The following is a 12,102-nucleotide window of genomic DNA, read 5'->3' on the forward strand; positions in this document are numbered from 1 at the left end:
TCACTGTATAAATTAGTACTTATTTTTAGTAATAGGCAACAGACAATCCTGCATGTGCACTGCACTGTTTTCACTTTTCCTCTGGTCTTCTCTTTTTATGACTTGAAAAAGGAAGACTGCAACTAATTATTTTCATTCGTTTTCATTAGTATGTTTTGCCTCAAATCATTTCATCCATTAAATGGGAAAAAATTTTACTCATAGTTTTCAAGCTCGATATAATCTTCTTTGCAATGATGGTAAAAATCCAGCTGGGATATCGTCCACAGCTGGACATCTGACTGGTTCTCACTTTTGGACATAATTTTGTTGTAGGTGCTGCCTGCCTGACATGTGTAATGTGCAGAAAAACACTACATGTACTCATGGCTGAAAACTTAATGGGCAGTTATTCGCACTGTTCTCACATGGATGCATCAGGCATCACAAAAAACTTTGCAATGCTGCAATCGCACAGGCCTAGAGCATACCTGTCAAGTCTCCCATTTTGGCCAAGAAACTACCATATTTTACCCCTCTGTCCTGCCCCCTCCCATATTAACTATTTTCCCCGTAAATTTCCCATACTATCATGGGTAATGCTTTCTTTTAAGGCCCGCCCTTAGGCCGTAACTATCCTGTAAGTAAATTTTAGCTATGTGGAATTACAACAACCGTAATTATTTTTAAATCCGCCGTAATTATTTTTAATTACGCCATTATTATTTTTAAGTCAGGTCGTAGTAAAAATAATTACGGCAGAATTAAAAATAATTACGGCGGAATTTAAAAATAATTCAGCCGTAGTAAAAATAATTACGGCGTAATTCCACATAACTAAAATTTACTTACAGGATAGTTACGGCCTAAGGGCGGGCCTTAAAAGAAAGCATTACCCTATAATGTAATAATTAAAAAAAAAAAACATTACTGTGCCCTGTGAAAATTTCCTTTATTTTTAAATACAAATCTTGACAGGTATGCCTAGAGACCAGTTGGTGGCCCCCTGGCAAACATCGTATGTTTGGGAATCTGTATTCCCAACAGCGGGCGAGTGGTTGCTGGATGTTGATGACTGTTGCCAAGTGAAATTGGTCACAAAGAGGGACCTGCACCAAAACCTCTGTGATTGCTTTGGTTGGTAGCAGATTGCAGCATCTGCATGAGAGACCCCAACTTGTCTGCAAATACTGAACATTTGCTCTCCGAGCTGCAGTAAAATTTGAAAACGCACACAGTTTTACTGGTGAGTAGTTTGCAAGTGTTTGCAGACAAGTCAGCAGCTTCCATGCAAACAACGAGCAACCAAAGCAATTACAAGGAGGCTTTTGGTGCAGCACAGTATAGCTCTTTGTGACCAGTGTCATGCTAGCAACTGCCAGTTACCTCCAGGAACCACTCGCCAGCTGGTCATGGAATAAATTCTTTGCTTTAGTGCTTCATTTAATCCATGTAAGCATGATTAACCCACATTTGTGACTAAAAAAAGATCTGCAATAGAAACGTGTTTAGGAGCATACATGTAAATAAAAAGTATTACAACATTAGACCCAAGCAGTCTCCATTTTCTCCATGAAAAAAATGAGTCAGTTACATTTTAATATGGAGTCTGTCTACACACAAACAGCGAAGAGCAAAGAGGCGGAGCCATTACTGAGACGGTGAGCTCAGGTGGAGTGAAAGAAAGCCTGTTTCTAGCATCCAAAACAGCAGCCCTTGTAACTGTAATCACCATTAAAACCTTTACTGGGAAATAGTTGGTGGGAGTTCTTCATCAAATCACCTGATCAACAAGCACAGGAACAGGAAGAAAAGTGAACATTTTAGCTGCTCCCATCCACCACCGTTTCATCCTACTTCCTGTTGCAGTAATATGTGCAGCAGACAGGGTTGACTCCAAAGGGGCATGGGTTGTACGAAACCATATTATTTTCAAAGCTTTAGTAGAATTATTTTGCACATTTTGATTTAAATAAAAATAGCAATAAATTACATTAATTAAATATAATTATATTTTATTTTTCTTAAATAATCTGACTTTAATGTAGCACATAAATACACTAAAAATGTCTAGTTCTTTTGACAAATGTTGTAAACTATTAAAATATGTCAGTTTTTAAGATGTAAAGTTTTTTCCCACTTTTGAATATTTACTATTGCTCATCAATAAGACAAAAATATTCCTTAGCCGATTACTCGATTATTCGATGGAATAATTGATAGACTACTCAATTACTAAAGTAATCAATAGCTGCAACCCTAGCCTACACATTATTCCCTTGCAACTAGTTGCTGCCAGGTGGTCACCAACTGGTCTCTTGGCCTGTGTGAATGAAAGTCAGATACTGTGTTTGTGCTCTCACGTGCATCTCCATCAGGTGATGTTAGGAAGAGTTCAGTTCAGCAGTGTGTTGACTAGTTTTTCTGATCAAGCAAACTCCAAAAAACAAAAACAAAACTTTTGCGCTCTCCGCTGTTGGCAACATTCAGCACCTCGGACAGCACTTGATACTGCGCTACTAAAATATGCTAATGCTGTAACTGAACGCTGTCATCTTTGAAATCCTACAATTCTTGCTACTGATTGACATTATTTTTCTGTTGAAGATAGAAAGAGGAGAATCTCTGAGAAAGATAGAGTACAAAGACTTCCTTCTGAGGAAGAAACTCGCAAAGTGTTGATACTTAGAAAACAGTGGAACCCCAGCAGCATGGCTTTAGTTGATGTGATGTACTGTACCAAGTTAAATAACTTTTCTTTTCATTCAGGGTAAGTCTCCAGTGATGATATAGTTTTAAGTTATGTGGTTCGGAAGGAAATGTAATTTTTTAAAATTTTTCTGCAGTCCAGCATTATTAATGTATTTTAATAAAAACAATTTAATTCTGTGAAATCAACAATACAACAATAATTTCATTTAGACTTAAAAATTGTACCTCTAAAGTGTTTGATATCACTAATGATCATTTTGGACACATTTTGCAAAGGCACTGTGCAGTTCCAGTTGGCTTTAGGAACAGCTGTGATCACAGAGGACCATGCTGTAAATTGAGCATGCTCCCTGAGACCCAAACGATTACAAAAATTAATACATTTGGCCTTGTGTAGCAAGTTTAGAGAAACTCTGAGGGGTAAAAAATAAACTTAAGGAAAGAAGAGAAAATGCCAAAAGACAGAGCGAGAGAGGGCTCTGACGTCGGGGTGTAGATTGACAATACACAACACACATCCCCTTACACACACACACACACACACAGTGCATCACTGATCCTTCTTTCATTGCACCGATGTTTTAACGTAAGCACACATCACTATTGAACTAATACCAATCAATTTCCGACTGATCTATTCAGTCCCTTGCCCTGCAGTCTCGTTGTTTTGTGTAACGGCCCTAACAAGACACAGATGTTGGAAGTCAGTTGTCTGTGAGGGGAAAAAAAAATGTTTCATCACACCAGAAAACAATTTGCTGGATTGAGTGAAGCACCACATATTGGATTTTTTTTCTAAACTATTTAGGAAAGCTGTAGGGGCTTCCCTCTCTGGAAAGGACTGCCATTCAAATGTTGTTTACTCTCCTTTAAGCAACATGTGATTCAAAGAATAATGTGATTCATTTAGTCCAATTCCTTTTATAGCAAGAGAAAATATGTATATATCCAAATACTGAATGATACATAGTATGATGCTGCTGAAAAAGTCACTTCCTGTCATCACCACAGTAATAAGTCTCATTTAGTTAGCTCATATTGTAAAAATTGTGCTGGGCTAATGATGAATTTTTTTAGATGTGGCCACATTTCTCAAAATCTTTTTCTTTTCTTGCAGGAAAGGAATGAGTCTCGTTGTCTCGTGGTTTTGGCTTAAATTCGCACTGCAGTCTGAGGCCAAACTTCAAAGTCCCGCAGAGCAGAAGTGCTGATCTGGGATCAGTATGCAAAGCTAATGGCTGTGATCTTATTTATTCCCAAAGAGCTGTGCGGATTTTAGAACAGCTAATGTGTGTGGCTTTGCACTCTCCAGCCCACATGAGCTGACGCTGGTCCCCTCCAGCTCCGTTGGTCATGCCTTGGATAAGTCTTGATTGCTCATGCCTAGGAGGAGAAAGCCATTACGGACCAGCAGTTTGGCTCAGTGATTCTAATTGTTTCATTGCGGTTGAGCTGGTGGCTTTGAACTCATTATGGTCTTCAAACTAGCTCTGCAGAAATGACCCTGGCATTTAACTTTAATTACAAGAACATTAAAGCTGTTACAGATAAAAGGAACTCTTGCGATAAGCTAACTTACAGATAAACTATGGCTGCGACCAAGCTGCTGAACAGATAATTCTCAGTGAATGCAAACCATCAGTGACAACTTTAATACTCCCAAGCACTTTGATTACAATCTGTTTTAAACAATCGTTTGAAACTTGGGGTCGCCATTTTAAACAAATCGGCACTCAGTCCCCTTTTAAAGCTGTTTTGTTGTCCCGCCCACTGAGAGAGTTCTTTTTTTCACTTCATTGTAATGCACTTGAAACGCAAACAAACATGGATCAGTGGGTTAACTGAATCAATAAGAAAAACATGGGATAAACACTTATTTGTCAGGCAGTTTGAGAAAGTACGCCAAACTCCTGACCAAAGACATACGATGTTCAGATCGCACAAACAAAGAAGTTCTGAAATGGTGGGCGGGGGCAATAAGACTGGTGCTTTCTTTAAATGTGTTTTATGATTCACACACCCCAGTCCTTCCTTGATGCTGATTTCAGGAAAGCAAAAAAAAAAAAAAAAAAAAAAGTCAGGTTTATAAGTATGAACAAAAGGCAGCACTGTCTTCAACTAATAATTTCCTTCAGTTAACGTCACAGTTAAAGATCTGATGATCTGGTTTTTGTCATTGAGTGGAATGTTTTATTGTTTATAAATTAAATTATACAACACCATATGAGCCACACATGAGGATTTTCCTGCAAAGGGAGCATTTTTGCCCTGGAGGGCCGATCCAGCTGACTGTCAGATAAAGATATTACAAACGGATTCGTAAGAGACTCTACAGCCCGTTTCACACTGGACAGAAAAGCCTTCAAACACCCATTAACATCGAGCTTTTGTCATCTTTATGAAAGGGAACAATCTGCAGTGATTCCCGGGTCAAATGGCTATGCAGTATTTATTGGCTCCAGCTCCAATAGCAATAACAGGATCATGACGCGTGATGAGGTTGTCACCTCTCTTGGTAACTTCAGTGACTCTTTGTGATCTCAGCCAAAAATCCCATAGAGCAGACAGAACATGAAAGGAGAAAACAATTCACTGATTTTGTATCACATGAAAAGGTTTCTTTGTCAAATCTGCCTGTTGTAAAAGCTCCTCAGTGGTGGGATGTGCTACCAAGAGAGTTAAGAATTTTATTTTTTTTTAAATAAGTTACCAAAGTGAAAAACACAGCAAAATGCGGTGAGGCTCAATCAGCAGGAAGTTACTGACACTTAATACTCGCCGGCCACTTTGTTTGACATTCAACTGCTCATTAATGTAAATATCTAATCAGCCAATCACATGGCAGCAGCTCAGTGCATTAAGGCATGCAGACATGGTCAAGATGGCCTGCATCAAAATGGGGAAGTTGCAGCTTTCAGATAGCAGGGTCAGAATTTGGTGTAAACAACATGAAAGCATGGTTCCGTCCTGCCTCGTGTTCTGACCGGTGGTGGTGGTGTAATAGTGTGGTGGTTATTTTCTTGGTATACTTTGAGCCTCTTAATACCAAATGAGTATTGTTTAAATGCTACAGCCCACCCTAGTATAGTTGGTGACCATGTCCATCCCTTTATGAACACAGTGCACCCATCTTCTGATGGCTGCTCTCAGCAGGACAGCGCACCATGTCACAAATCATCTCAAGCTGGTTTCCTGAACTTGACAACGCATTCACTGAGCGGTCTGAAGGTCACCAGATCTCAATCCAATAGAGCACTTTTGGGGTGTGGTGAAAGTAGAGAGTCACATCATGGATGTGCAGCTGACAAATCTGCAGCAACTGTGTGTGATGCTGTCATGTCAATATGGACTTGAATCTCTGAGGAATTTGAATCTGTGCTATGAAGAATTAAGGTAGTTCTGGAGGCAAAAGTGGGTGCTAGCAAGGTGTACCTAAGTGGCTAGAGAGCGTATTGTGCAGCTAGCATTTTGTCATTAATAAGTCAGATATTCACATTTTTTATACTAATAATTTTTTCAATGTTAACCTAAAGCATTTTAACTTATGTGTGTTTGAGTGGCATGCTAACATTAGTTTACTTACTGGGCATGAGGTGATAAAATAATCCTTTGACATGGTTAGATCAATTGTTTTCAGCCAGCTATACATATTCTGCCCAGCATTGTGTAGATGACTGTTTTCCCCTCCTGTGTTTTTTTGTTTTTGTTTGTTTGTTTGTTTTTTGAGTTTGGCACATACTCAGTGTCTGCCTGTTTCCATCAAGTGACACTCAAATATCTTCCATTCAGCACTCAATTAACACCAAAGGATAAGACTGAAAACTATGACCTTAACAATGCCAGCAGCCTCCCTGTCTGTTTGTGATCTTTTTTATGATTGAATGTGACACACCATAAATGGTGAACCAGTCTCTCTATATGTTCTGGGCTTTTGTCCACATGTAAATGCTGCTTCAACTCACTGAAAACAGAACTTTTGAAAAACTTCTTCCAGGGTGAAGAGTTTTTCCCAAAATCCATCCCTTTGGAACGGAAAAGGAAAACAAAGATTTTGTCTTGCAGCATCAAAGGTGGGCACCTTTTTATCTTTTTTAACTATTATTATTTTAAACAGTGCTAAAACAGGATCATTTTGGTGTCTTCAGGTGGCAAACTTAAGATTCTTTACCAGTGGATACAAAACAACTGAGAAGTGATCTGAAACAGGACTGCTGTTCTTCATCCACAACTGTCCTCTAACAGCAAAAAGGTGATATTTTATTTCTTAGGGCCATGCAAAAAAAAAAAATAAAATTATGACCCAATATGAAGTCATAGAGGAGCAAATTATACATTTGAAGGAAAGTGCTGCCATATTTTGGTTTTCAGACACCAAACATCACATCTGTGAAACAGACATGGCCCTCTGACATCTGCCGTACAGATAATATCCATACACCAGCAGCACTGATGCCATAATGAGCCAGTCAAAAGAACAGCGCTGACAAATATTAACTTCACAGAGCAAGTGTGCTCAGCAGGTGTTGGGTGTTCCTCCTCAATCGGAAGTATCCGTTGCTTCATTTGTGTGTTGGCTCTCTGATGTCGGTATAAACTTCATTATTTAACATCTTCATTAATGTTTAATGTGGTTAAGCATAAAGAATTACTGTCAGTGGAAATGGTTCGGTCTGGCTTTAAATAGATGAAACCGGTCCTGGTTTGTTATGACAGAACCTTTACGAGTGAAGAAGCAGTAATTGTTTAGGAACGAGCAAAGTCCACATTGGACCACATTCAAGTTTTAAATGTGACGTCACAAAGTCTCATCAGATCCGTCTGTTTCACACTTAATTTATCACGTGTTGATTTAAATTATAAACTGTTATTCTGTATTTCAGCTGGTGCCAGGTCTGGGATTAAGTTTACATTCTTAAATGTAAACCCAAATTTTGAAATGCTGCCCAAAGCTCTGCTGACAGCTCCTTGTCTCCTTCTAGGAGCTGGGATGGCGTCCATATTTTAATAATGTTACCTACATGGAAGTAATTATTGTGTGGTCTATGCAGGAGACTGTAAGCAGGAATGTTAAACACAACTGCCACCGGAATTGTGAATCTTGGTAGCGATGCTCATTTTTCCATCACATGACTGGCATTCACTTACTGGCAGCCAACTTAGTCGATGAAATGCACTCTGTGATATGACACCTCATTTATAATTGTTGCATATGCACAAAAACATGGCTTCAAAGATGTATATGCCATTTCCAATGGAGGAGAGGAGAATTATAAAAACATATTTAATGGGAGGACATGCCTACCTTTATGGAAACTCTGATCAGCGTGTAGATGTGACACGGATGGTGAGGCAGTGAACTTGAGGGTGAGACTTCACACTTTTTAAAATTTCTTATGATTTCCAAATAAGAATCATAGTGTTTTTATGTGAGTCTTTTTAGTGGTGCACTCGTGTGCACAGTTAGTGTTGTGAGTTTTCAAGGTAAATATGTTCTCACCAGAGATCTGGTGACTATGGAGGCCATTTGAGTACAGTGAATTCTTGTCATGTTCAAGAAACCAGTTTGAGATGATTTAAGGTTTGTGACATGGAGCATTAGCCTATTGGAAACAACCATCAGAAGCTGGGTGCACTGTGTTCATAAAGGGATGGAAATGGCCAACAACAATGCTCAGTTGGTGCTAAGAGGCTCAAAATGTACCAAGAAAATTTTCCCCACACTAGGATGCATCCATGCTTTCACGTTGTTTATGCCAAATTGTGACCCTGCCATCCAAATGTTGCAACAGAAATTGAGACTCAACAGACCAGGCAACATTTTTCCAATCTTCTATTGTCCAATTTTGGTGAGCTCAGGTGAATTATAGCCTTAGTTTCCTGTTTTAAGCTGACAGGAGGGGCACCCAGTGTGGTCTTCTGTAGCTGTAGCCAATCTGCTTCAAAGTTCAAAGTGTTATGCATTCAGAGTTGCATGGGTTGCAACAGGTGGTTGAGTTACTGTTGCCATCAGCGCGAAGCAGTCTGGACATTCTCCTCTGGCATCATTAAAATATTTTTGTCCAGAGAACTTGCTTGCTGGATATTTTTGCTTTTTCAGACCATTCTGATTATTACTGTGGCATGTTTAAAATCACCTTTCTTCCCCATTCTGATGCTCAGTTTGAATTTCAGCAGATTGTCTTGATCATGTCTACGTGCTTAATTGCACTGAGTTGCTGCCATGTGATTGGCTGATTTAATATTTGTATTATGAGCAGCTGAACAAGTGTAACTAACAAAGTAGCCGGTGTAAATGCACTTGCCCAACTACATTATTTTTTATAGCTCACTACAAAATGTAATAATGTCTTCATACAGTAAGCAACTATAAGGGCTCTTTTGATGTACAAACAGAAGATGTATGACTGTAATATATAAGAAAAATTATAAATATATAGAGGAGAATTTCCTTCCAGTTACTTATATTTACATTGCAGTATTGTATCTTTTTTTTTTTTTTTTCTTTTTTGCATCTTAATGCTAAATGTGGGGACATTTTGCATTTATAAATGTGCTATAAGATCAGCAACACTGCTGGTGTTGCTGATCTTATAGCACATTTAAAAAAAAAAAAATCCACCTCTCTGTCTTGCTCATTTTAGCAAGATCTGTCAAACATACATCTTTTAAATATCGTCATCTCTCTTATTACGATGTTTCAGCAAAGTCCAGTGGGGGTGATTGGTCTTCACTGAAATATTGATGAGGGGACAGGGAGTGTTGGTTCTGGGTGAATAATGCAACAGGTGGATTAGTTCTGGTTTCAGAGAAAGCAAGTGGGTGGATAAATTAATAATTATAGCTGCTCCCATTGAGGTTTTAGAGAGAATTAAAGGCAAAAAGGGGGATAAGAGGATGATGGTAAAAAAAATTTTTTACTCCCATTTCAAACATTTTAGTTGTAGCTTTGGAGAAAGCTACTAATTCTGTTGCATTCATGATCTTTTAGCAATTAACACAGTTCATCATTGGCACTTTGCAAGCAAGTTTTGTGAAGACCTTATATATATCATGTTGTTACGCTGTTCCTAAATGTAGGCTATTCCTTTTAAAGTTTAGGGATAAGTCTGTTAACGGAGCACTTTTTACGTGACTGTAATGAAGTTTGGCATTGAGCATAAACTGGCACATCTGTCACAGTCCAGACATGTATGTAGTTAAAGAGAAGTGACAGGAAAGCGGCTTACAACAGTGAGAAGGGGAGAGCGTTTGGGGACTGGGGAAGGGGTGTAGCGAGGTAATTGTCTTTGATGACTGATGATTCTCATGGCTTTCTTGTTTATTTCACCAGGCAGGAAGTTGCAAACAGAGTAGGCCTGTGACCAATCAGTGGTTATCATTAAAAGGTGTGATGAGTACCAGAACCAATCAAAAGCTGATTCAGTAGAAGGAGGGACCAGTATGAGATAATATCCAGTGTACCGGATTCATTTCATCAGTATTCATTACTGCTTAAACGTTTGGGGTTCCAAGAAAATGTCCTTCTTTTCAAGGAAACTAACTTACATTAATAAAATGTACTGCAAAGGAAAGTAGAGGAAAATATAACAAAGACATTAGTAAGGATTTAAATAATTATTTATTATTTATTACTTACATTTTTTTAAGCTCTGATATTGTACATTGCATCCCTCTAGATCATAACAAACAATACAGCCACTGTTCATAAACGCGCATGATAGTCATGACAATTATACCACCTTACATTAGGGTAATTATTGGAATGTAGTTTCCACCTAGAATACATCTGTAGTCAACAGCAATTGAAAGACCCTTAGTTCCCTATAGATGACTGTCCATTGGGGAAGGGCAGCAATTTGGAGAAGCAACAAGTTGGAACCACCAAACTTCTTCTCAAATGGAAGAAGTTTGGTGGTTCCAGACTTCTTCCGTTTGAGAATCATGGATGCTAACGTGATCCTGGGCACTCTTGAGCCTCAACAAAATCCTGTGCACTAGTTTTCAGACAGTTCTATCAAACTCTTGCCTTGGTTTTAACTCCAAAATACACAATCAGTGGCTTTCCCAGTGCTGTACAGTGACCTTAGACACAGGTGGACTCTGAAGTCATGAAAGTATTTAAAGCTGTGGTTCCCAAAGTCAGGGGGCAGCGGCCCACACTTTGGGAACGACTGATTTAAGGGCTCACTCACAGAAGTAGAAACGTTAAATAAAGATCACCTCTTTAGACTGCGCAGCACAGTATGAAAGGGAGCTAAATGGCACACTGAATGGCTTTCTAACACTACAACCCAATATCACATTGAATCACATGTGGTTTAGCTCCTTCAATTGGTGCTGTTTAACAAAGTCTGAAACCTAATCATGTTGAATTAACCTTCTCCAATAAATAATTAAAACCAAGTAAAAAAATACCTGTTAAGATGAACATTTATTTAGCAGAGAAAAGTCAAATGTGCATGAGCAAAAACTAAAAGATAAAACTGGGGCTAACAAAGCAGCAGAGACACCCTGCAGTAATAAAAAAACAAACAAAAAAACACAACAAAATTACAAAAAAACTGTTTAACATGGTTCCAAGTTAAAAACAAAAGGGGTTTTCAGGCTGTACACAGAAACAACCCCATGGGTCTGGTTCTCAATTCCAACTCAAAAACAGCTGCACTGTAACGTAGCATTTCTGTATTATACACACGCACACTTGCGCACACACACCCACACACTTGCGCACACACACGCACGCATATACACAAAAAAAACAAAACAAAAAATCAATGTTTCACTGAGCTCATGGTTACGTGTACCTTGCTTTCAAAAAGACTCAGCAGTAGCAATGACAAAACAGGAAGAGGAAGCATTAGGTAAGACTTCTGTCACCAGTATTTTTGTCTTTGGGAACAGTTATGTTCCCAGTCGGTGTAACCACCATCAGTATTGTGTAAACCAATGAACAAAAGGGAATCAATTTAAGATCTCTGTACCAAAAACACAAAACACTGTGGAAAATTCCAAATGAACTGTACATCCCAGTGTGTGAAACTTATTAATCTGCTATGCCTATACAATCTTGGGTTATAGAACATAATTTATTAATAGTAGCAATTTTCTAATAGTTATTAAAATATAATTAAACTGAATAGTTTAACTTTAACTTGGACTTTTTCTTCCTCTTCTTTCTTTTGGATGTTCAAATAGTTCAAGGTGAATATCGAATATGTTTGCTTACACACACACAACACACACACACACACACACACACACACACACACACACACACACACACACACACACACACACATCCAATTCCACGATTTCTTTTTTTCTTTTTGGCCACCACCAAAGTTCACACGAGAAATCCTCAGTAGGGGACATCTGAGTAACTCCCATGACATGCAGGATTGTATCAGGCAG

Source organism: Archocentrus centrarchus, chromosome 12 (genome assembly GCF_007364275.1).
Source record: "Archocentrus centrarchus isolate MPI-CPG fArcCen1 chromosome 12, fArcCen1, whole genome shotgun sequence".
Taxonomy (NCBI): domain Eukaryota; kingdom Metazoa; phylum Chordata; class Actinopteri; order Cichliformes; family Cichlidae; genus Archocentrus; species Archocentrus centrarchus.